The sequence below is a fragment of the Pseudomyrmex gracilis genome, unplaced genomic scaffold, assembly GCF_002006095.1.
Source record: "Pseudomyrmex gracilis isolate BER0280 unplaced genomic scaffold, ASM200609v1 scaffold_8, whole genome shotgun sequence".
Lineage (NCBI taxonomy): Eukaryota > Metazoa > Arthropoda > Insecta > Hymenoptera > Formicidae > Pseudomyrmex > Pseudomyrmex gracilis.
This window is the reverse complement of record NW_018020592.1, coordinates 245962-273226: the sequence shown is the minus strand read 5'-3', so window position 1 is coordinate 273226 and position 27265 is coordinate 245962. Positions and strand designations below refer to the sequence as shown.

Here is a 27265-nt window from a genome sequence, read left to right as displayed (position 1 = left end):
TCGCGCTTTGAATTAAAAGCACAAAAAAAAAAAAAAAAAAAAAAAAAACAGAAAGGGAGAAAGTGAATTAAGTTATCCGGCGGTTAGCCGTCGTTAGCGAAACCGCTCTCCTCTCTCAAGTGCGTCGTCGTGACGATGCTTTCGCACGACGATGCGCGGCATCCGGCATGCGGGAATTAACGCAGCGAGTGCTTTTACAAATCCCGACAAAGAGAGGGCCGTGGTAACAATAAGCCACGGGGTAAGTGCTTACAAACACCGAAGGGAGTTGAGCGAGCGCTCGCGCCCTCCAACCTTCGTTCCTGTGTCTCTCCCGACGACGTCTCGCCATCCTTCCCCTCCGTGACTGTCTAACTCTAAACAGCGAAATTTCCTCGTCAGTATTTAATAGCGGCCCTATCAAACCGCCTTCGATTCACGCGCGACACACGTACGCGATCTGTGCGTGGCTGTGCGTGCAATTCAAAGCTTAAACGCGAACACAAAGATGTTTAAGGTCATTTTGTCTCATTGGTGTGTGTGTCTAATTTACAATATATAATACGACAGGTAACAAATTTGATATTATAAAAAAAAAACATGAGTACGAAAACCAAACATACAAATATTCAATTATGCGCAAGCCCGTAATAACGCGCAAAGTGACATCGCGATGTTATAACAACAGCGGCTCGTGCAGCTATAATGTCAAATGTCACGTTGCAGTTTCCCCCAGTTTTGACGCTCCGGCTGACACGAAACGTCAAACCGACACATGTTAGATCCCCGCTAAGACTGCAGGCGTGACATTTTCCTTATTCCCACGAACGTTTCACCGTCCAGACGTCGTTCGCATTGTCATTAAAGTTTAACGCGTCGTCGTTCGCGTATACATGAGAAAATTATTTCTCATTCGATGTAATTTCAATGCCGGAACGGAGAGAAGCCAGTGTCACCGGCTGACCCTGCGGCGTGGCGCGGCGATGTATCAGTATCATATCATCACGCGAGAGTGGCGTAATACCCGCTTTACACAACCCCCTTGCGGTGCGTCGATATCCGGGGTGGGCGAGATGTGTATCCTCTCTCCCTCTGGGGGAACGTCGTGTGGTCGGGGGAAACAATACGGCGGTCTAAAACAAAAGGAGCGGCGGCGTGTTGGATCCGCGACTGCGGTCCCGGTAGATAAGTAGCACCCAAACGCAGGAAGAGCGTTTGCGAGAAACAGGCAACCCTTCTCCTTGAAGCGAAGGTCGCCGAAAGGAAATTTATGCTTCACCACGCTGGTATAAGCGAGATTTACACGAGAAGGGGGCAGCATCCCTCATCTCTCGCCTCGCCGACCGAGAGAGAAGCTTGTCTTCCGGTACATAACCTGTCGCCGTGTTCCTTCTTGTCTCGTCTACTTCGTCTCTTTTATCGTTCCCCTTCCTCCTCGCCCTTCCATTTCTCGTCGGACTTCTCTTGCCCGTCAGCGTGGCGGCTAAGTTATGCAGTGATTTGTGCTTTTGATTACGAAACTTCGAGGGACGCGACACAATGGTTCCCGTCGTGTTGTCGCGGAGAGTGGAATGAACGTCGTCGGGAGAATTCCGGATATCGCGGAAAATAAAGGGACGACATATCTCCGCGCGGAAAACGTGCGAGTGCGCCGCGTCGCGAGTTTCGATCTTTTCTCGCTTACGCTTCATCTCTCCCTCTCTTTCTTTCTCAGTCGCGCGCAACGTACAACTTTATTTTTCCCCTATCTTTTCCCGGGCGCGCGCGTCAGTAAGTATGGGAGTCGATTTTCTTCTAGCTATCGCGCGATTTACCGTCGTATTTCTTTCTGACGCCCGCAAGTTGTTATTGTCGTCATCGGTGTCGCGCCACGTCGCATCTCTGATGGAAGAGAGACACTTCGCGCGTGTATCATTATTACGAGGCGTGTATATGTGTGCTGCGCGAAACGTGTACTATTTATTCGCTTTTTCCAGCCGTACAAAGAAGAAGGTTGCGCGACAAAGGGACCTCGTTGTGTGTCCGGTATATTTCCGCGATTTTCACCTCGGAGAAAAGCGATTCAACGCGAAATTAATTTAGCGCGGGTTAATAGAGCAAAAAGGCTGCGCCTGCCAAGTGTGCAATCCGAAGTAACTCCGAAGGAGACGAGACAGGAATATGCACTTCGTACGAAGCTCTCCGAGCGGGCGGTCGCATTATGAATCCCCGTATGCATTAAAGAGTAACCTAATTTCTCGGAATTATCGCTGTGCACCGTTCTCAGGTCAGACGGTTGGGTGACATTAAAATGCATAAGAGAAGAGAGCAAAGTTCACGCTTGGTCGCATCGTGTTTTTCGAGACAGTCGTTGTGCTCGTGGAAAGAATACCGTTCTTGAAAACAAAACTTAATTTTCATACAAAATTAATTCTATTAACGTTTAAAATATCTACAGCTTTTAGCGCGCGCGTAAGTAAACGAAGTATTATTAACTTTCATTGATTCAAAGAGTATTTATATTTCAGACGAGAACTAGTAGTTTTTTGTCATAATATTATTGGTTTTTTTTTTTTTCATTAATTTATTATCATTAAAGCTGTGAAATTATTTGTGCGGCCGTTTGCAGCGCGAACTCTGATCTCTACTAAATAAAACGTCGTGACGTACGAGCGAGAGTTCTCAGAGACGGGTCTGAGAATCATTAATTCCCGTGGTGGCGCGTCCGTCTTAATTAGCGACTCTCGGAACAGAAATAGCGAAACAAAAGAGCGCTAACTGCGATATCCGAGCGATTAGCTCTTCTTGCAATCTTCTGCAGCGGGCGCACGCGCGCTTGTTGTACACGAGTTCTTTCCTCCACCTTTAATCACGCTCATCGAGAACTAACTCCTGACCGAGTGTAACTCTTTTCCTTCATTAGAGAGATGCACGTGTACGCGCGCGCATTTTCAACCGGTACAGGTACAATCTTTTTCTCGCCACGTTTTCATTCGCCGCGCTCTTGTTTCGACTAATGACTACTCTTGTTATCGCGCGAGTGACGCTCCGGGCAATTAACCGTCAAACTGCTTCGCAAAGTGTAAAAATCCTAATAGCGTTTGCTCTTCAAACGCAGCTGCCGGCTCGCCCGTAGCCGACCGATTAGTCACCGCGACCGGAAATGAACTGGTGCTGCCAAATTGCTGGCGCCTACAACCACCGACCGCCGATTCTTTTGCGGGAGAGACCGGCAGAAGAGAGAGTGTGTATACGTGTGTATGTGTGTGTGTGTGTGTGTGTGTGCAGCGCGTTGCAGCACGTGCCGGTCAGCATCTCTGTGAATTTTCGGCGATGAAGCCAATTACCCGGCGCGTTGGCCGAGTGTATTCAAGCAAGAGAGCGCTCTCGATTACCGCCGTTAAATTAAACAAATTCCGCGGCGAGTGGTCATTTTTCTGCGCGCGGCGCGGCGAGCGTGCGCTCGCGAAAAGAGATATGATATCGTGTACATTCGAGCGTGAATTAAACATTGTATCGCTGGAAACTATATGCGCGATGAAAAGAAAAATGAAAAATTATTTCCATGTCATATACTGCTGTTTTTGTTTAACAAGGTGCGTGTTAAACCTGTAAAATACTGTAGATAAAAAATGTAAGTACGTTATGCACGTTGTACACGCCCTATCAATTCGCATGTCGCGTTTGGTAAAAAAAAAAAAAAGGTATTTATATTTGCGGAATGTTGCCTTATCGCGATGTCACGCTAGAGCGGATTAACGCGATTAACATAACACGTAATAACGTGTATTACTGTAACTACATCATATTTCGTGATGAACTGTACGCTTTGTGACAGCAATAAGTGCCTCGACTGTGGTCTTCAAAAACCGGGTCAAACCGGACGTGCAGTGACTTTGTCACACGAACGTTTTTTTGTCACCCGAGCGGACAAACAAATACCAGAGAAATATAATATTTTTTGCAACTTTGTGCAAGAAGAAACTCAACGAGGAGAATCGTCAAAAAAAGTGTTTTAAAGTGATACCATAAAAACATAATACTTGTGTGAAAAACCATCGCAAAAACACAAAATAATCAATTCACTAATTCCAGCAAATTATTAATATCGTGTGTAATTTAAGTAAAATTAATACAATTAATATGTATTTTTATAAGTTAATTAAAAATTTACACACACACAGATTTAAGAAATGTAAAATCTACATTTTATTTGCTCGGTTCGTCGATCAGCGCACTGCAAAGTTTGCCATGTACGACCATTACCGTCATCCCCCCGTCTGTTATTCGGTTAATTAGACGCTGCGACGCACCTAAACTAGGAAAGTCTAAAGTCAATTGTGAACGATGGATCGATTTCCAGGAAGCGTCGCGTTCGCACGCGAGCCTACCTATACGTCGCGTGACGATAGCAAACCGAAAGAAGAGGGGAATATCAGGAGATGGTCGAGCCACGTACGGCCCTGCCGACAATCAGTCGGGGTTAAAGTAACACGGGCGCACAGAGAACCGTCTCGTTCCCCGTCCCCTTTATCATTTGGCTCTGAAGACTTCGATCAAAAATTCCAGACTCGTAACGGCTTTTATGGATGATAAAAACTGAACAGCCGGCAAATAAAGTCACGCGACTGTTTGATTATTCCGCGGGGTCGTTTCTGTCTCTGCAGCGATGAAAGAATGGCGGAGGGTACAGCGAACGGGGGAAAGGGAGGGGGAGTGAGCTTATACATTTACGGCACGCTTGACGGAAAATTTCACTTGAGCGCGAGCGACTGTACCGTTACATTTGACGAGTGTGTGTTTAACTATGTCGAGAAAACTAAGGGGGAGTGTGCATTGAATAAACACACGCTTGAAGTTTGATGGAAACCCTTTATGAGACGCATAATTTTTTTCTCGCGTGCCCATTTTAAACGCGATTCTCTCATATCTCAAACTTCAATAACCTTTTGAAACGCGATGTTTTAAAAATTATATATTAACAAACTTGTTCTCTCTTTTATCCATCAAGAAAGTTTTTTTTCTGTGTTTTACGTTTGCAGCTCTCGCTTTACTTTGACGTGTTTCCCACGCGAAAAATTAATTTTTACATCTCCGGTATATGAAAAACTACCTCCAATACCGCATCAATGCGATTAAAATGCGGATGGATTTATATGCGCAACGATTGGTAACGAGTATTCCACGACGGGAAACAAAACAAAGGTGAGTTACGACGCACGCAATGATATACGCGCGCTTAATGGAGACTTATGGCGACTCGATTGCATCACCCACGATGACATTTCCGATGTGGAAAAAAAAATATTGACCTTCGTGTCCCCGGGAGCCGCGACCGTTCTCGTTCGACGCGATTCCGTCGGAAAAGACCACTCCTGCATTGTGAATGCAGATTACGCGCGTAAATTAACGACAGGAGACGGCCATTTGCGGCCGCGAAGATTAATGCCGTCGATTGAAAACTGTAACGCCGCTAGATTAGCGACTGACAAACCTGGAATGCAAATGGGTTCGCGATTCCGTCGCGTTACACAGAACTAATCAAATGCAAATCGTGATCAAGCTTCAGGAACGTGAAGAGTAATATTCAATTAACTGGAATTACATCGCGAACGCGCGCGGAGTAATGCACGACGCCCTCCCATAGGATTCGCGAAACTACGTCATAACGTAGGGGACAACACAAGCGCGGACTATCACGCGCTTATGGCGTTGCCCGGATAGCGCGGTCGGATATCCTAGATCGATGGTGAATCGGAGCCCGCCCGGGACGTAAGGACGTCATTTAATTTCCGAGGGCGCGCATGCACCGTCGGGAATTAATATAGATAGGTATATGTGAGTTATCTCTGCGATGTGCGCGGTGCCGCGCCGGGCGTGCTGCTGACGTGTATGACTCTCCTGTGATGGGCATCACAAAGTCCCTAGCAGAGGACATTCGGCCGGTGTGTAGGGCGATAGATATCAACCCGTTTTAACGTAACTGTCGAGCGATTTCGGATCTCTGAAACTGACACTGATGGCTTATCCCTCCCCCTTTCTCTCTCTCTCTCTCTCTCTCTCTCTCGTGAAAGCGCTGTGACGCGCCGCGCCGCTCAAGTCCGATGAAGTCGACAGGTCCTTGACTAAGGGATCGCGAGACAGCAGCCAATTTACTCGTGATTATCGATTTTGGTTTTTCTTCCGTTCCCTTTATCCCAAGCACAAGCGCGCGCTTAAAATCTTCGATAATCTCCGCGCCTCATAGATTTACCTGCGACATGTTGGCGATAATGGCCTCCTGTTTTTTCATCGCGCGTCAACTTTCCGAAAATGGCCCCGATAAATGGCGCATATGACGGATTTAAAGTGGAGACTATTAGCGAGATTTCAATAGAACTCGAGTGAATTGATTTTTAAGTGCCTGTGATTGACCGAAGCGCTCGTATCTAACTACTCTATTTGCTCGTTCTCTGAATAAATTCGACCTATTTAAAAAATATATATTTGCGTGAATATTTTGTTTCGCTTTCGCGATTGATAAGACACTTGATATTAACATACAAAAAAAAATTGCAATTACAAAAAAAAATCCATCGCGTTTTTCAACAATTAACGCGCAAAACAATACAATACTGTGCGATGCTTATATCAAAAGGTTCAAATAATCAAAATTGAAATATGAAACTCTGTTTCATCTCATGGATGATAAATTACGCGTTAGATGCGTTATATTCGCGTATATCCCCGAGAGGTTATTTCGGGCGAATCACAAAGTGTATAAGTCTCATCGCAATCCTCGAATGTGTGTGGATATATTCATATGATCGTCTGGTGAGTATTCCGACTTACGTTTGCTTGCTTCGCATCTTCTTTGAGCCTGTTCAAGTACACAGATCGCAATATCGCGGAGGTCAATCTGCGGATCTCTGGCAAACGGAAAGCAAATCAAATTCCCGGCAAAGCGCGCACGTGCCAATTAGAGTACCCGATGTGAATCCCGCTTTGATCAATGCACCGGGCACCTGAGTAATCTGGACTGTAATCGATCGCGCTTGGGGAGATTATTATCGAGAGACCTGCTGCGCATGTCGTTCAGGTGATAAATCCCTTAGATATTAATCGTGAAATCGATACACACTTGATGAAATTTTTTGTCAAAAGAAAAACTCGCGACGCTAAATTGCGAAATCCTCAAAGCCCAACAATATACCGTTACAACTTTTTGCGATTTGTCAACCGTTTATCTTTTTCGTGAAAAAAATTCCCAATCTGAGGTTGTAAAATATTCCCGGGCTCTAATTGGATATCGCGGAAGATATAGGAGCCAAAGTTTGCAAGAAACTGTCGCTCCTGGCGACACGGAGGTCAATTTTTTTATCCCCATGGGAAGTAAAAAAATTTATCCTGCTTAAATTTAATTTCTGATTACTCAAGCGAACCGGCTAATTTACCTACGTAGCTGATTTCCAACATAAAGCAAGGTGAATCCGATTTTCCTTCGTACGTGCGTCCAACCACTTTAACGTCGCCGAGGTGTTGGACTTAATCACGCGTATGATTCTCGTCTACTCACCACCTGCAACAAAGGAAATGCAGACATGAATAAATAGCAGCGAGAGATATATCGGATTCGCTGTGTTGCATATTACATGCTATACAATCGCGTGCTCGATGATACGCAACAATGCTCCCTTACAAAGAGAGAGAGAGAGACAGAAGCGGCGTTTCACACTGCCTGGACAGATCACCTGCCTGGAAGGCATATATGCGTGCGCTCTGTTAGTTACAATCCTCGTCAATCGATCGTCAGAATGGACGGAACAAGCCGGGTTATCGTGTGTGCGTCTGTCGATTTAATCTCGGGGTATATTTGGACGCAGAGAGAGAAAGAGAGAACCGAACCGGACCCGAACAAGGTTTCGAAGAGCTCATGGGTAAAGACCAAGGTTTAGCGACGATAAATCGCACGAAGATACGCGAAGAAGAGGATGAATATGGTTCTTTCCAAAAGCAAAATATATATGTATATATATATAGGTTCTGTCTGCTCTACAAAAGAACCCTTTCAGGTTTTAGGGTAGCAGAGCGCAAACATTTCTCATCCTCATTATCACCGCTGTCCATAACCGTCTCTCGCTCGATCTCGCGTCGAAAGGCTCCGCCTTGTTTCCGAAATTAAGCCGCAGCAATGGAGGCACCATGTAACTTTCTCTCTTTCTCTCAGTCTCGGACACGTCACCGACGTGTTACGTTACCTATTTCCACGGTAAACTTCCGTCACTCAAAGCGAATCTCTCGCACGTTCTCTCATAATGACAAAGACAGATTAACTCGATCCTTCGACCATCAAGACCGACACTTACCATCGCGCGACGTAGGTATTTCGATACATCTCAGGAAAAACGATGAGATGCATGTATATACATGCAATATGTATTAATATGTATCAGGTTCTTCTTAATGTACAGCGTGTGTTGTTGCAAGTCACGGAAGCGGCATGAAATATTTATGCGTGTTGCGCCGCGAAAATAAAATACCGTGTTTCTCCGGTTCTTTTGAGATCCGCACTTTCGAAGTTGGCAAAAAACCTTCCGTTGGAATTCTCGCGTGAAGAAAGAACAGCGCGGTAACGTATATTTTTTTTTTTTTTTTTTTTCTTACAATTCCGGCACTCTTATCATTATTAACGTTGCTCCGCGGCTCTACGGTGTCGCCAGAATATTCGCCGTTGAGAGGGAAAAGTAACGGCCGAACTAAAATGGTAGAACGAAGGAGGGAGGAGGAGCAGGAAGCACACAGCGCGCGGAAAAAAGACGAGTGCATTCGGATTGAATGCGAGAGCACAGCGGGACTCGCTTCGCATGTGAGAGAAAGACGGAGTCCTTTTCGCAGTTTATTCTTCGTGAGGGCCGAAGAGAGGACAGGGTCGCGAAGAGCGCCCGTAGTCAATAGGGTAACCCCCGTCATTATTTCTCGTCCGGGGTATGCAGCCACGGGAAGAAGGGCGCGGCATAAAAGCGAAAGGATGAATAATCATCTGCGAGTGTGCTCGAAAGTAAAACAAACATTCAGCCACGCTCGACTTGACGGCTAAGTGGCGTATTTAACAAACAAACAAACAAGCAAACGTTCGGTGAGATTGACGAGTCGGCCCTCGTGAATGAGGAAAAGCTATCGCGTGCACTCACCTGATTAAGACCGTCCCGCAGGGACAGCGCGGGAGAGTACGCGCGCGCGTTCTGGTTTTCATAAGTTAAGCACGCGTATTATTCTTCCAGAAGGAGGGCAAAAAACAAAAAAAACAAAAAAAAAAAAAAAGAACAAAGACCAAGCGCGTTGAATATCTCCAGGCCACTTTTATGAAACAGTTTTATCGACGAGGAAAACGCGAAAAAGAAGGTAATTAAACTAGATTGCGCGCAATAATCGTTAGCGCGAATTAACGCGTCCTCCAATAATCCGACTATTTGGGATTTTTTTTTTTTTTTTTTTTAATATAAGCATTAATTAAAATTAACTTTATAAAATTAAATCAGAAGCGTCTACCGCGCGGACTTTTATGATAATTTAGTTACGGTCTCTTCATTAGTTTCTCGCGTTTATATTAGGGAACGTTACGCAGGAAGTGCGGGTGGCACGAGACGCCACCGTAACGGAAGAGGAAAACGAGAGAAAGCGGAGAACAGAGAGAGGCAGGACATGCGGGACGGTTTTATAGTTATAAAATTTTACGGGACACCTACATCGCACCTCCATTAGCAATGCCGTCTCCACTCGACACACACACACATGCACACACCTGTCCCTTCTTCACTACCAACGCACACGGATTGCGGACTGTGCTTCCTTCTTCGACTCGTGTAATCGACGGAGCACGACGAGGACAAAGAAGAGGACAAAAGGTTGGGGAACGGCGAATTTATGTAGAAAAGAGCCAGCGGAGAAACAAGACCGTATCGACGTTTTCGTCCTTAAATGTAAGGACGCATCGCGGCGGAGCATTACGCGACAGAAGAAACGCGAGTGGAGTACGGGAATAATACTCGCAAAGGGAGTTTCCTGCGCGAATCCGCGAGTTTGAAACGTCGCTCGTTTCGTCCGATGGAGCAAAAGAGAGAGAGAGAAAGATAGACATAGATAGTAAAAGAGAGATAGAAAGAGAGAGAGAGGAGAGAAAGGTCGCGCGCACACGAGGGTGGAATGACGGAGAGATGGAGAAGACGGAATAAAGAGCGCGACGATGGAGACAGAAAGAGGCTGGTGTATACTGAGGGGGGTCGCGACCCGACCCGACTCCAAACGCGCGCGGCGGTTCCCCTTTGACATCATTTAGATAAAATACGGAGTCTCTTCCCAGCCTCCCGATTACTCCTTCTTTGCGAGAGAGCATCCCGACTGTCTGGGAGTTCCCCATGTAAAATGTCGCATAAGCCGCGTCGGTGAATATCTTCACCTGACTCTTATACGCCGCGAATGCATTTACGGGGCTTTTTTTCCAGGGGGATGAGTAATCTCACGCGCGAGATAACCCTAAACAAAGCCGACAGTGTCAAATGGACGCGTACGCACACACATACACACACAATAGGTCGCGATGAACGTCTATGGCGCTTGGCGAGATATTAAATTTCAGAACATTCGCACAGCGTTTATTATTTTTTTGCAAAATGAGACGCGCGCGAAGTATTGAACACGCGGTCGGCATTCACAAATGGAGTTTTAATTTACAAACGGAAACGAATAGCTCGTGTGCGCGCGCGCGCTATTCTTCTTCGGGTAACAGAGCGATTGTAAAATTAATTCCTGCTGACAGCAGCGAATCCCGCGGCCAGACAGCGCGGCGGCGGCGGCGGCAGCGGCAGCGGCGGTGGCGGTGGCGGCATTTATAGGGGGAGCCACGCCGAAAAGCAAGGAGCGCTTCGAAATTGCTCGTGAAAGCGTTACCGGATTGTAATGGCGTGAGCGCGAGAAAGGAAGAATACCTTGATACCAAAGAGAGAAGAGAGCGAGGAGAAACGAGGAGATTTCGAGAGAGAAGTAAAGTTAGCGACACGTCCAAACTTATCTCCCCCTCTGTTTAATTTAACGTAGCTTCGAGTTAGCCGTTAACGCGCCGGCGACGAAACTCGGCCGACAAGCGTTCGTAATTCCGCGATCTCTACCAGCTTTCCCATCCCGGTAGTTCTTCTCTTTCTTTCTTTTTCTTCTTCTTTTTCTTTTTCTTCTTCTTCTTCTTCTTCTCTTCTCTGCCATCCAGACGGCGGTGGCGGCGGTGCTCCTGCAGCAGCATCCCGCACCATCGCCGCCGTTGCCAACGATACGACCCGAAGTAGAATCGCGTCCCGGTAATGCGATACATCGCGGCAATATCCTCCTGAGTACTGCAACGAACCGTTTCGCGCCATTTAGCACCTAATTTGTAGCCCGAGAGAAGTTCACGCCGCGCGATATCCCACTCGGAACTTCGGATAAAGGAGGATCGCGCGTTTCCGAGTGCGAAATACGACGGGCGCAAATGGACGTCGCGCCGCCGCCGCCGCCGCCTCCTCCGAGCGCTGTTCGCCGTGAATGAAATTTTAACGAGTTATAATGAGGAACGAAGAAAATCTATCAAAGAGGATGACTCGCTGTACAGACCGATGAGAAGTTACGAAATGTCAAAAGTTTTGCGAGAAGCAAGGAAAGAAACATATCGCGAAAATGTAAAATGAGAATTAAAGTTGGAAACTCATGCTCGGAATAATCGAATCTGAGCAATGAGAATAACAAAATAATGTACAATTACGTATGCCTTTTTGTTATATTCTCATTGCAATAATGTCAAATATTATAATAACAATAATGTATAGAGAATTCTCTGACAGGAGGTAGATATATTACATTCTATATACTGTATATATCGATGGGTCTATATGGTAAACATTTTTTTTTCTCGTATGAGCCGTGACAGAGCACAAACACAGGGGAAAATGCAAACGACCGAAGCGTATCCGCCATTCCATTGGTTTCATCGCGGTGTATACGGAAACGTGCCTACTCGACGTGCTACAACTGTTTCCACTTCAACGACGTTGAAGTATCGCGCCTATAGATCGTTTCATCGGCGATTTTACAAACGTGTAAGCCGAAATCGTTCGATTAAAAAAAAAAAACGAAAAACAAAAAACAAAAAACAAAAAAAAATGCACCTATCGGCTCGCGATATCGCACAATGCCGTCCGAGAGTGGGCTCGATAAATGTGTTCCTCCTCCTCCTCCTCCTCCATCTCTCTCTCTCTCTCTCTTTTATTTTTCGTACGGACGAATGTCGAAACGACTAGATTTGAAACGTACACCGGTGACTTTTGTTCCAGTGTCGCGAAACGTTTCACGAATTGTCTCGCGAAAGAACTTCATTGACGTTATCGATTCTTCTCTTTCACTGTGAGTATTTTTCTTGAACAAATCCTCATGTCCCCGTAAAATTAAAATCAATTTTTGTTCGGTCCCGCGTCGCGTCAAAGAATAAACGCACTCTGAGAATAATCGCAAATACAAAGAACAGAGATTCGCCTTGAGCTGCAAAAATATCAAGTTCCTACTAGCGCACGTTGGATAGTAATAATTTTAAATCGCATTGAAGATTCTGCGAGGCGGGATTAAGGAGAACGGCAGCTACACGCGGAAAACGTATATACAGAAATCTGTGATTCTCTTCCATCGCCAAACGTCTATCCAGAAGGAGATACGCTTTTCCTTGTAGAAGTCCGACGCCGAAGGGTAAGCGAATCGGGCCGAGCAAAGAGGAAAGCACAGGGAGGGAAGTGAGGGAACAGAAGAGCACGGTCTTAAGAAAACTCGCAATATTTACCCAACAGAAATCAGGCACGACGTAAAAATACAAATCGCCCTAATCATTATTTACTTTACTTTGCCGAGCGTCGCGCCCTCGTGGCGTCTCTCTGAAAAGCCTCTCTCTCTTTCTCTTTCTCTCTCTTTCCTCCGGTGCGTACTAGTCGGGAAAGAACTTTTCGGCTTCGGTGCACTCCAAACGTCGATCCGCCGGAAAACCGACGACGAGAGTCGAAGGACGGGTCGAAGGGACTGATTAAAGGCCTGTATCGATCGCGGCCAGGTAGACGAGCGTTAATTTCATTAGTGCGCCCAGGTTCTCCCATCCGGTTTCCGCGAAGAAATCTTAATCAATTAGCGCTCCGGCATGAGAGAGCGATCTATTTGAGACGAAAATACCAAATGGCTGAGGGACTTTCTCTCTCGACTTGATCTCAAAACCCCACACGCACTCAAATTAAGTTGCGAAAAAGCGACTTTTTTATGTAATGAAAAAAATAAATTTGTGCGGAATCTTCTTTTATTTGTGCTAATTCGCAATCGACGAAAAAATAAGAAATCTTACTCTCTCAGAACGGAGAAACTTGAAATGATAGTACGCGGCGTACACGCATCTAATCCCTCCGTCGGCCGAAAGAATCTCGAAAGCGCTCTCCACTTGATTTAAGAAAATCGTGGAAAGAAAAATCTCGTCGGTAATCGGGCTTGAGGACAGGAAGTTCGGTGAAGGACGAAGAGAACAATGGGGCGCGGAATGGGGTTGCAGGAACGAAAAGAGAAACAAAGACGACGAAAAGAAACGAAGGGCGCTCCGTTCGTTGAGAGAAAGAATGAAAAATAAGCCGCGAGGGGTCGGGGACAAAACGGCTCATTGGCCACGCGTTCGCCTAACTACGTTACTCGTGGCAAGACCATTTCTCCTCGCTTCGGGTCAGCCCGGCCACTTCTGCTTCGAGCACCAGAAGGGAGAGGGAGAGAGCGCGCGGGGATTGCGAGCAGCAATCACTGGGTTACGGTAGAAAGAAAGAAGACGGGTGAGAATAGAAAAAAAGAGAGAAATATCCAAACGTTCCTTAGCCGCGAGCTCGGGAAATTGAATAGTACCTGCGAAATTGAAAGAGGAAATTCGACGCGTTTCGAGCGGCCGCTTTGCCGCTCCGCGGCGCCGATTTTTAGCCAGACCCTTTCGAGCATCATGCTTCAGCGACGACGTTCGTCTCTTTTGTTCGATTCAACGCGACGCCGCCGGCACTCAATTGGCAAAAAAAAATCGACAGCAATCCAAGTAAATAAACGGCAATACTCGAAATGATATATCAAACTTGTCATTGGCTTATCTTGCTAAAAATCGCGAAGTAAATTACGTAACTGAAATTCCATGACAGAACATTTTATAATTGTAGAACATATTTTTAGAAACAAAAATACAATAAGTACAAATTTATAAATTTAATCTGTTTGTAAATCGTAACTGCGTAAGGTAATCGTTTTACTGTGTAATTCTCAATAAAAATTTTGTAATGCAATCACATACCTACTTGCGTGTGTTAAGTTGGCACCCCAACATTAAATTGTTGTAGTTCTGATTAGAGTTCCCGCTTTATTTTGAAGAGACTAAGAGTTCTCAATAGTTTATATAAAAGTTCTGGTGATTTACTGTCTCAAAATTAAAATGTAAAAAAATTAAAAAATATCTACTTCCTATCTACCAATTCTTCGAAAAATCGCTTGCGACAATATCTATATCCATTAACAAAAAGGTCAATGACCTTTACCGAAAGATCAATACTTTCACCGAAAAGTCAATGACCTTTACTGAAAGGTCAATACTTTTACCGAAAGGTCAATGACCTTTACCGAAAAATCAATAATCTTTCTGATACTTGGATCCGCAATAGATCGAGATAATCTACCGGGAACGGAGGTCGCGACTACCGATCTTTCTTTATCGGAACATTAAACAGAAATTCGAGCGAGAGATGTACGGCCGGAGCGCAAGAACGCGGGCTGGTAAAGAGGACAACGGTCGTTTCGACCAAAGGATGACGATAAAAAAAATGTATCGTTCGTGTAATCGTAACAAACGAGGCCAATTAACCGTGGGGAAAGGGATCTGCTGAAGCAGCGCGCGCTCTCGTATCCGGACGACAGTTCTCGGTCGCCGAAGGAAGCTGCGGCTTCTCCACCCGGAATAAGATCATTCCGTAGTTCTGATTACGTAGCTCCCGAAGTCTCCGTCGGGAGACTGAAGCTTCTCGCTCTCTTGACCTAATCTCAATTAGCTGTAACCCGCGAGAATTATTCTCCACGTGTGTCGGTCGGCATCGCACTACGAGCGCTCTGCGAGTTTGTCGCAGGTATGAAATTCGCTTCCCCCCGCTGCCCCGTCTCTCGCGCGATTCCGTGTATAACGACGTAATTTATGCGATCATCTCGAAATTGAACTTTGCCGCGTATAACAAATCATGTATATCGAATACCGGTCGACCAATCCAATTGCAAGAAAAATGATTAATCGCGCGCGCGTGTGCGCTTGAATGACCGATATGAGAAATTGACTTATTTCCGCAATGATGTTATGGGATCCGGGTAATTGCGCGCTCATGTCCAGCGGACGAAACGATGAAAAGCCGAAATGAAAAATCACTAGATATTGTCTTATCGAATCTTTTACGATGTACACGCGGGTATACACAAAAAAAAATCAAAAAGAGATAAATGTGAATGGATGTACACACGCGCGTTCCATCCCGCTGCGAGTGCAACCGTGCGATATGTCGCGCTCCTCGCGCGTGTACGTGTATGGCATAATGACAATTCCGATTATATAGGCAACGAATGAATAGTCGATGCGCGCGGTGATATGGCGCCGTGAAAATTGACCGCTGACCAAATCCCTCAACTTCGCACGCAGAAACATTCAGCGCTCGCCGGATCGTATTTCATTCGAATGGGAGTATAATTAGTTGGAATAACGGAAGATGTAGCGGCGGCCATTACGTAAACGCCGCAATAAATGTAAATCAGGCGGCCACGGAAGCGGCAGTAACTCCCGCCTAAAAACACGGTGCGTCATCCGGCTACATTATCATCCGATGGCGGTCGATGAGAAGGAAAGGGAAACGAGTGGAACGAGTTCATTTAAAAGAGTTAGGTGTAACGACTGCGCAGCGCAATTTGAGGAAGAGAGCGAGAGAGAAAAGGAGCAAGCAGAGCGTTCTTTTAAAATCTGTTTCCCCGACGGGATCGAGCAAAGATTTTTACGAGGCTTCCGCGCTTCTCTCGAGCAACGAAGTTACTTCATTATCCTTTTACGTACCTATAAGAGGTTATATATATATTATATAAATAAGTCGACTTTGAGGTCTTCGATCCAAATATTTTTATAATGTTATCTTTTAACGGGGGAAAAAAAAATGATTAATGAAGAGTAACAATGAGGAAATTTGAATGCGTAGTTCACAAAAGACTCCCTAACAGATGAAGCTTGTAACAGAAGCGCGGGAGAGAGCGATGTTTGCAGGCGGAGATATTAACGTAGGAAAACGGATGGCACTCAGCGGGCGGCACAACCCGTCCGACTAGAAGGAGGGCGTGCCACTGTCGCAATCATAACTATCAAAACCAGAACTCCCGCTGCCGGGGGTGTCTTTCGACCTATTTCCGTTATCCCCGCTCTCTCATCTCATCGTTTGAGAGCCGGGTAGCAAGTTCTGGAACGTACCAATCTATCGAATGGAAAGGCTAAAAGTAATAATGTCCCTTCCCCCTTCCGCCCTCCTCTTTCCCTCTCCCCGACGTCGTTTGCATTCTACATCGAAAAACTTCTTCAAAGTTGAATTCAATTATTGTTCTCAAAAGTTTCCTGACATTCGTTTTAAAACAACAGAAGCCGTTGCTACGGAATCTCCCGAGTAGAAATAAATGTTCCGAATTTGTAATTTGCTGAATCTACGTTCGAGAGAGAAAGAGAGAGAAAACTTTTTGATTTACTTTCTAATCATATCCCGTGGGTGAGATTCACATCGACAACCGTTTTTGCTTCGGTTCCTTTCTCGGTCATCGTTACCAGACCGGACGCCTAATCCCATGAAAGAAGCGACGAGAGTCGAGCGAGATATCGCCACCGAAAAATTATACGAATTCGATTTACTTGATTGTGCAAGCAAAATCCGGAAAGCAAGAGTCGAGAATATTCGGGTGCATCGCGTAGGATCACGAGGACGTGTTCCTTTCGCGAAACGTGGTGATTTCATAATTCGAAGTTTTTACCCCGTGCTACGTGTTTACGGACCGAGTACGCTCCGCGAGGATCACGTAGAGCGTCAATTAAGTCGATTCACGGAGACAGCTGTCTTCCTTTTACATTCCTCCGTGCGTGGTGGTGCACCCAATTCGTTTCCCCAACTTCAGGGTTCGAAGATCCCACGTCGTCGCGGAACAATCGCGGTGAGGAACGACCGGTTTCCGCCCAGACGCGTCTCCAACTTTCTCTCGTTTTCGGGAAGAGTGGGGGAAAAGAGAGCGACGCGGTGAAGGACCGAGTCGACGACGCGTTTAAAAGGGCCGCGGTTGACATTCGTTTCTTTTATCGCGCGGCGCATTATGTAGCGAAGAAAGGAAGACGGCCGCGAGGCAGAAGAAGATGGAAAGATGAAGAGAGAGAGAGAGAGAGAGAGAGAGAGAGAGAGAGAGAAAGCACAAGAGCTGCGACACTCGCGAGTTCTGGCCTCCGTGCCAAGGCCGATCTCCTTACAGCCCAGGGTCTGCGGCAACAGCGAGAGCGGGGGTTTGCTTTACATGGGGCACAATGCAATGGGCGTCGTTATGGCCGAGTAGCGTCATAAAGACTGGCGTCTCACTCGTCGCACAAAGCGCACTATTTTGCCACCCTACCCGAGCACCCCGTAGCTATACCCACTTTTTTCACGTTCGTGTACCCTCTCTCCGGTTTGTCGGCGCGTTTTACACGCTCGCTTGCCTCTCCTCTTCTATCTTTCTCCTTTGCTTTGTCGACAACACACAGGCCTGAGCCTTCGAGCGCCACTCGCGCCGCGTCAGCACGCGTCTCTGGCTTACTTCGGACATTTTCCCATTTCGCGTACAAAGGTGCAAGGTTTATTTAAACAAAACCTGTTCCCCATTTTTCTCATTTATCTCTCAACCGCGAGCACTCGGTCCTAAAAGATCCTCAGATTGTCCTTTGTGTCCGGATATGATAATGTAACATGAAACTGAAGAACAAAAGCAATGGTTTTTTGTTTTCTACTAATATTGAAGTTTCACGATGTATTTGTGTAAAATCAAAAAAAAAAAAATAATAATAATAATTGCAGTCAATACGAAGATTTCTAAAATGTCTAATATCGAAGATATTAGACTTGGACGTAACCGATTTGATTAAATATTTATTATTAAATGTGCGTCAAGAAGTTCGAGACAATTGTATTTTCTTTCTTTGATTGCGATAAATAAACCGACATAACGGATGAATCAGAGTCTCGCGCAAAAACGATACGTGTCGCAGACGTCGGGTGCGATCGATCCTCCGTAAATCTTCCGCACGCGACAAATCACTCCGTTAGCAAGTGGAGATCCATTAATCGCATTCCCGTTTGCTCCATCGTCGGTAAAAGCTTCGCCTCGCCGACCGCTGGAAATGCGCGGTAAGGGAAAAGCGAAGAATGGGAAGAGATGCGGTGGCAATCGCCGCGCCGTATACACTGTGCTCGGCTGGCTGCCTTTATGAGCCTAATATAAAGAAACGACCGCGGTCAACTATCTGCCAACAGCTCGACAACGTTTCATGAACTTTCCGTGCGATAACATAATCTTCTTTTCCCGTGCAAGTCCAGGATCTTTTCCTCTACGAGATGTCCGCCAATCTTCTTCACTGCTCTTTCCTACATTTGTCGAATACCGTTACGATCTCTCTTCTCGATTTCTTTTCGCGATACAAGCTTTCAGTTCTTGTTCTCCACTTGTATATCGTACTTCCGAAAAATTAACTTTGAGTTCGTGTTACAGGACAAAGAAATTTCTCACGTACATGCTTGCGACTGCACCTTTCGTGTCGCATTATATACATCCGTGTGCTTTGCGTGCCATCTTGACACCTCTGTTGCGAGACGTTCGCGTTTATTCTGCGCGAACGACGGCAATTTTATATTCAGAAACGCTTTGCTCGCGCGCGCGCGCGCGTTGTTTCTTCCTGAAGATGCGCACAATGCAAAATTTACGAGAGAAATTTGTCTTCGCCTTTGTCGCGCGCTACCTAACTGTTTTCATATTTGAAACATTTTCCCTCCACCGTTCGCGAGATTAGACACTGTGCACGTAGTAAATTACGAGTAATACAATTACATCGCGTAATTATGATAATTGCGAAGCGTCGCGTTGGCTAATTGCGCAATTCTCGCTCGATGCGCGACGCGAACGAATGACAGAGCGAGTAATTTCCCGCACCGTCCGCCCTTTTCCTCCCTCAATTCCCTTTATTTTGCCTTCTCGTCGAACTCTTTGGCGCCGCGATGAAAACGCGAAATTTGGAATATAGCGAGACCGTCGCAGGTGCGCGCCATGATCCAATCAACGTCCTTTCACGCGCGAGACCGCGCTGCGCGGCGTACGGACTTGTGTGAGATGCGATATGTTCGCGCGCGAGAGCGCCGTAGAGATAATAATTTTCTATGTAAAAACGCATACGATTTTTCACAAAAGAGAAATCTCTCGAAAATAAAAATCATCATCAAACATTTCTCGATTCCTTTTCAATTGTATATGTGTGTGTGTGTGTGTGTGTGTGTGTGTGTGTGTGTGTGTGTGTGTGTATGTTCCAATTTCTCGTATTAATTAACCTCGTGATTATTCTGGCGACGAAACAATAAGTGGGTAAAGAGACGATATTCTTATGAAAAACTTCTCTCGGTGAGATGTAAAAGAGACAGCGTGATCTTTTCAGCCGGTTTTGAAGAAGGAAAAATATCACTAACGCTAAGAAAGGCGAGTGACCTAGACGTCTGGGGCACACTCGCGTGTTGAGCACACATAGCACATATTTCATACACATGCAATCGCGGAATACATATGCATGCATTTATGCCGACAAGCGAGTCGGAGGTTTTTGAGCGTTGCGGATGCAGCCACCTCCACTAGACAGAAGAGCGTCTAGTGTCAAGTGGCAACGCGAAATGAAGGGACTGCGGCGCGGGGACTGCGGGGTGGCAAAGAGGGGAAGAGAGCGGTGTGCAGGTCGAGGGTGGTGATTGTCGTCGGAAGGATGGCAGTCGAGCCCTGCGGAAGAGTAGCTTAGAAAGGCGAAGGTGAGAAAGAGGAAAGAGAGAGAAGGAGAACGGGAGAGCCGAAGGGAGGAGTAACGACGCCTTGTCGCATGCAGAATCGCGGCTCGGTAATCGTGATAGAACGGCGCCATTACCACGATGCGCAAAACGTCGCCGTCGTCATTCGAATATTTCCTTCCGTGCTCACCTCTTCTTCGCCTTCTCTCTCTCTCTCTTCTCGTTCTCCCCTACTCTTCGCTTCCTCTCCCGCTTCCTCTCTTTTAACGACACATTGAAATCACTTTGAGACGTCGACCGACTTCGCGACGTGCCCCGGCGAGCGCCTCTCTGCGTCCTTTTAACGCCACTCCCGGAGACCGGAAGTGACAACCTCGATGACGGGTTTATGGCAAACGCTCTCGGCTCGGCCGTGAGAGAGCCCCGGACCGCTTTTAAAGCGTCGATCTTAATAAATGACAGGAGCGCGCGAGGAAAATCAAAGTGGAAGTTCCGCGACGACCCGCGTGGACTTTTATCAGCGATTTTTCTTCGTCCCGGCGAATTGACGTTTCGCGTGATGCACGGAACTTGGACGGTCACCGAACGAAACGACCGAGTCGTCGAACGGGCGATAAGAAGAACGCGTGTAAAAATTACTATATCGTCGAAACAATTAACGCGCGCATATGATCTAATATACGTAAGAAAAATGTCTCGCTCTTGATTCTTATTTGTCACCGCTTGAGTTGTCGTACGGTCGATGAATATTGAGAGATCAGTGAGAGAAAATCTCTTCCGAACGACGACGTAAGGTTGAGGAGAAGAGACACACGACTACCTCATAGCGGTAAAAGCGTACCTCTGCATCCCGTCCGTTCCGCCTCTCCACGTTAATAGTATGCATTTATTCGGAGACGCGGAATTAGAGCAGGGATTGCGTCCGCAGGCGGAAGTGGGCGCCGCTCGCCGTTTGAAAATCGCTGGGCAAGACGCTTTTGAATTATTCAATCTCGCGGCGATGGAAAAGCGTCACCTTCCGTCCTTTCTCTCTCCCTTTCCTTCTCTTCCTCTTTCTCTATCTCTCTCGCTCTTTCCCCGACCGTTGTGTGCCGTCTCAACGATTCCCTCCCTCGGTGGAAACGATAAACCTAATATTCCCGAGCCTAGCTTTCGCCAGCTGGCTCTCCTTTAACCTTCGATCTCCCACCGCGGCCACTCCATGGTCGAACCGAATTTCGCCGACGTTATTTCCGCTTTTCCTTATGCTCCAAATATCGCCGAGAGCATCGGCGCGGCTCTCTCCGTGAGAGACTGTATAATCTATCGTATAATCTACCGATCGATATTAATGTATGCGATAAACGTTATGAATAATTGACTCTATATCCTACGGCGATTTCGATTCGATCGGAAAATAAACGATCTTTAAGATAATTTCGCGTGCATGTCGATAAAATTGCAGATAATATAGAGAACATCATAACAGCCGTGCGATATATTACCGTAAATGACGAATCGCGCGATTGCGAGAATACGTCGTATTCAATGACGCCGTTCGTAATTGTGCGTTGCTCCTCGTGCGAAAATAATAGAGACGCGATAGTCCGCAACGGCGAGCGAAACACTTTGCGCGCTTCCGTCTGTAATTTTCGCACTAATGCTCCCACATGTGGGAAACGGAGCTGTAGCACGCGAATAAACCGCGACCTGTGCAACGTGCATCTACGTGGCCAAAAACCGGTCAGATTCAATTACGACGCAGTTTGATAATTCGCCGCGAGCCGAGTCACGTACCGCGCTGAGACAAGAGTCGTCCCTACCTCCGATTCGCCAAAGTTGCAAACTTGTTTTTGAGCTTGCCACTCGCATCGTTGCATGCAATTCCGCGCATCTCCCCCTTCCCTTTGCCGTCACCCTCCTCGAATGATACCGCGTATGCGAAAATTCAAGCCGAAATTACCCCCCCGTTTTCTCGACGGGATTTCTCCGCGCGCGATTACTTGAGCAAACGTGCGAGAAAAAAATTCACTTCCGCAGTTTGCATTTAATTTTACAGCATTTGTAAATGAACTGACTGTGGCATAATTTTTTATTTATTTTTCATTTTCTTCTCGTACGTTTTTATGCTCTCGCAGAAACATTTTTTTTTTTTTTTTTTTTTTTGGTCTGTGAATAAGCTAATAAACTCAACTTAAACATGATATGTATATATACATCGACAATAGTAAAAACTATGGCGTGTTCTACTTTACTCGAGCTGAACAAACGAGCGCGTGCGATTCGCACATACATTTCCGATGTCGATATGAATTTCGTACGAGAATTGCGATCGTTGTCGAACGCGCTCGCGACGAAAGTCGTTCTGCGAGCGGTAGCGCGAGATAGTGCGGCGTACGTCGCGAGAGTACGTCACGTATTCTTCGCACGAGCGACACGATTCTCCGAAATTCGCGCGAACACCATCGGACCTTATCCGAACGGAATATCTCGTCGCCGACGACGTATTTACGTTCCATCCTCTGTACTCCGAGCCGAGCAAGAACGAATTCACCCGGGAGGGCGCGTCGTCGACGCGCGTAAATCCTCAGCCGTTGCGACGACGAGAAACGTTGCGCGATGAAAGATTCGCAAGAGCCGCGGAGGCGATAACATTGATACGTCAGCGCGAGCTTACGATTTTTTTGCGCGGCGCCAAAAGCGCGTAACGGCAGTATCTTCCATTCCTCTTCTCTCTGTGTATATTTCTCTTTTTGCGTTCCCCTCTTCATCATATAATAATGCAGTTGTCGAGTTTTTGCTACGCGCTCCGTCGTCGTCTCCGGAAAATGCGCGACGCTCCCTTTCACGGTGTGAGTGCGTGGCAAAGGGAATATCAACGGATCCCATCTATGCGTGAAAAATGACAGCGATATATCAGAGACGCGGTCATTAATCATCGGTGCTCGCGAGCGGTGTCGTCGCGACGCCGAGGAAGGTCTTTCGACGCCCGCCTATACGAAAATCCGTTTCGCCGGGCCACCAGTCGAAACCCATCGTTCCGCAACGTTTGCCGAAATAGAGAGACGCGGCTTGAACGTTGCTCTAACCCCATTGCTCGTCGCACTGACGGCAAACGAATACCCGTACAAATAGGTTGAGGGATGTATGTTCAGAGTTTGAAGATTTATATACACGATTTTTTTAACTTCAATATATATTATTGCACTCTGCAAACGTCGTGATGTTTTTAAGACGAATTTAATTTTCGCAGAAACACAAATATGTACAGCGAGGATGTGAAATATTTTAAACAAGAGAGCGCGCGGTCACTTCATCGGATAAAATTTTTCACCCCGATAAATTAAACAAAACACCATAAATGACGCGCGTCGTTTAACGCGAGTTTGTTCAGTTTAATTAATCCCGGAGGTACACGCGGGAACAGTCGCGCCGCAATACCGGCTGCAGTTTGCCATCGTTGTTTACAGTTGTGTCAACAGGATTCATATCTGAGCACATTACGATTCATCGTACGCCAGAAACGTCGGATTATACAAGCGCGGTGTGCGCGCTTTGCTAGTTTTTTTTATTTTTTTTATTTTTATTTTTTTTCATATCGAATAACGATATACGAACGCGCGACTGAGAGAGGACAATGCATCGCAATACATCGTCACATCGTGGCGCGATACGTTTAGATATCCGCGAACAAAAAACAACACGAGTGTGAAAGAAGAAAAAGGAATGGCGAGCGCGAGAGAGAGAAAGAGAGAGACAGAGAGAAATCACATCGATGGAGTTTCGTTCCATTGTGTCGTCGCGTCGTTAATGACATCGTTTTTGCACGTCGACGTTTTTCAGTCGCGCGCTTGCATATACGCGCGTTTCAAAATGGCGTGAAACGCGCCGGCCGCACGCACGCGTAAACACGCGCCGATGACAGTGCATCCACGCGCGCGCAGGCAGGCGCGTTGATGTCATTATAAACGAACGAGCAAGCGAGCGAGTGGATCTGCACTCAATTTGTTTGATATCCTCGCCACGTATAATCGACGAACCCTTCCGCGCGCGCGCGCTACCTCTCGCGCCCGCGAGGGTTGCATCCAACCCCCTCGGCACGACACGCCACTTTGTCATCGTAATACATCCTACCGGGACCCTTCGAGAAAAGCAGCTCTGTAAAAAAGTGCGCGTCCTCGGCGTGGGAGTTTCCTCGACAACGATCTATCTATCGAGGATGTGCCCCGCGCGGTTGACACACACACGGGAACTTCCCGCTCAGCGAACGAGGCTTAAGCGCTATCACCGGGTAACGATCGCCCACTTAAATATCATGATTTGCCGTTTTTGCCCTATCCCATTCGTATGATCTCTTCCTCGTCGTAATTTAACGGCATTACTGCCGCGTAACGTGTGGAACTGCATTTACAAAAACGTGGGAACATTCATTGGAACGACCCACGCGTGGCGACCGTGATTTTCCGAAAATTCTTCAACTGTACGAAAAAAAAAATTGTGTCATCTTGTGCGTGTAGCTTTTTTCACCTTAGTGAAAAAAGCAATGCAATGATTTTTTTCATATTATGTTTTCATATTATATTTTTACTGTTGTGGAATAATTCTAATAAGATAGAAAATATCTAATTTAATATTATTATCTTATATTCTATTTTGCATCTCTCAAACTTTGCAACTGTTATTACATTTAATTAATTACAATTGTCTAAATAAAATCTTGTACAAGATGATGTTAAACACAAGAGACACAAAGAAGGGAACCGTAAAATTTCGATGCACGTGTATGGAATATAGCGCAGGTATTTTGAAGATAATCGCGATAAAACAATTCCCCACGTTATGTCCGTCTCACGCGCAGCCTCGCTTCGATGTAGTCCTGACAAACGTATATAAGGGTAAGTACACGAACGAGAGAGAGAGAGAAAGAAAGAAAGAAAGAGAGAAAGAGAGAAAGACAAAATAGAGAAAAGGGAGTAAATAAGGGGTATCCCACTGTGCCCGGACTTGACTTATCAGATGGCGGTCATGTAAACCGATTCTGGAGAGATAAAAGCCCGGCGTCCACCAGCCCGGCGTCGTTGCGGCGCTCGCATGGACTCACACGCACACCCGCGTGCGCACGTTGCAGGTGCACGCGGCACCGACACGTACGTACGTCGACGTCGCCGGTAACACGAAATGAATGATGATTCATGCCGCACGCGAGCGATTTCACGTCGTGTTCCCGTATTCTTTACCGACGTAACCGGGTGGGTAAGTGGGGAATAATATGCCGTCATTTAGTCTTCGTGCAACAGGGAGCCAACTCCGCGTCCCAAATCGATACACGTCGCCGTATGTCGCGTGTTTTGCAGGTTTTTCCTCGTTTCCCACTCGCCCGGCGCGCGCTTCCTCCACGCGCGTCTTCATTTCCCGAACAAGACTATATCGATTATCGTTGCTCGCAACGCAAGAAGTTTATTTGTAAACGTACAAAATCTTTGATTGATATCATTTATATCTGAGAATATCGAAATGTCGCATCCAACGTTACAAACAACAAAAAACGCTCAACGAGAAATTTATAGCTTTTGATAAATAATTGTCTGTATAAATCACGTGCCACGTTCGCGTTGTATATTGTATTTGATCGGTTAATATATACAATGCGCGGTATTCGCGTGTACCGCGTCGTGGCGACTCGTCGCAGCATTAAATATCGGTCAAACATACGTCGAATTAGCGCGCAAAAAAAATAACGTTTCTGCGGCACGTTATTTTGCGGGAACAATTGCAATATACACGTTTTGCATTAACGTGGCTCGTCAAAATGCGACGTGAAAAAATACCAAGATTACAAGTGACGCACCGTTACGTTCCCGCAATAATTTTCCACTTGCAATGCAAGACGTGTATCCGCGTACGTACGCCAAGAGAAATATTGTGCTACAGTTCATTATGTAATCCTTATACGAGAAATATGACACCTTGAAAAATCGATTTCTCTCGTTTCTCTCGGTTGCAAGTGTGGGCGGAGCGCATCCGGTTAACGTCAACGCAACACGACATCCGGAGGAAGAACGTAAAGTATTTGCGTTTACCCTCGACTAACTTAATGCCCAAGAGCTTCATTACAAATAGACGATGCACTCCTCGCGATTACAGAGGCGGCAGACAGGGAAAGAAAGAGAGAGCGAGAAGAGACTAACATCGCGGGGGAAGAAGATCGGACGATTCTACTTGCTTGATCTGCGTCTCTCGGAGAGATTTCGTTCCGAGAGATTAGGTAAACCGGCAATTTCGCGTGCAGGAAACCGTAAATATTTAATGCCAACCGCAAACCTACTGTGTTTTTAACAGAACGAGAACGCCTTTATGACACCGTTCATGCACGGCGAGTGTGTCCTCATTTGTGTTGCACTCAAGAACGGCAATTAGCCGCTAATGCGACGCGCGCGAGTAGCTAATTAACGCGCGCACAAGCACGAGAAGTAACGCGATCGATACGCTGCGGAAAATTCGAGTACAATAAAAAAAAATAAAAAAAATCCGGCGAAACATCAAAGACAGAAAGAGCTTTCACGTCGCAATAATGTAATTCAAAGTAATTACGAGAATTATTTTGTAAAACTAATTAAATAACCGGCACTTGAGCCTCTTCAACGCAATTCTTGTTGTGAATGATGCGCAATATATTTGTATTTATTTAAACAAATATACATTTCGTCCCGAGCGTTTCAGATATTTTCAGTGTAAAGAAAAATAATGACTGGATATATATAAATTAAGTCAAGGACGTACAATTAAATATATAAAAAAGAAAGAAGTTTTTGTCATAATAAATCAAATATATAAAACGGAATTATTTTAAATAAGTAATTAAAGTTTTTTGCTTATATTAGATTTTTTTTCATTTTTTGGGAAAATTTTCACATTTAAACATAATAATCACATTTATTTATTAATTAAACATAATAATCTTTCTTTGTGTACCTATATGTTTTTTTTTTTGACGTGTAGATTAATTTACGTAAGAAACGTCATGCGAATAACAAACCGTGTCTAGAATGAGAAAATCGATTAAATTAAAGGCTCGCTGCTATTATAAAAAGGGAAGATTAAAAACCCACCTGGTTCTTTGCTGTTATTACCAGAGAGGGATGATCAAAAGAACATTCCGCCGACGTATGAGCTGCCCTTAACGAACTTTCGAAATAATTACCCGCCGAGGATTAATT

At 45.8% G+C, this 27265-nt stretch overlaps 1 protein-coding gene across 2 annotated transcripts in view; it reads right to left on the bottom strand.

Annotated features, from left to right (window-relative positions):
- Positions 1-27265, bottom strand: part of LOC109860505 (semaphorin-2A) — a 289634-nt gene that overhangs the window by 206733 nt on the left and 55636 nt on the right. The window contains exon 1 of one of the 2 annotated variants that reach the window (XM_020439633.1): positions 7392-7409. The exons of the other annotated variant lie outside the window; for it this stretch is intronic. The gene's annotated coding sequence lies outside the window, so the exon portion shown is untranslated. Of the gene's footprint in view, positions 1-7391; positions 7410-27265 lie in introns of those variants that run through there. 2 annotated transcript variants of the gene reach the window in all.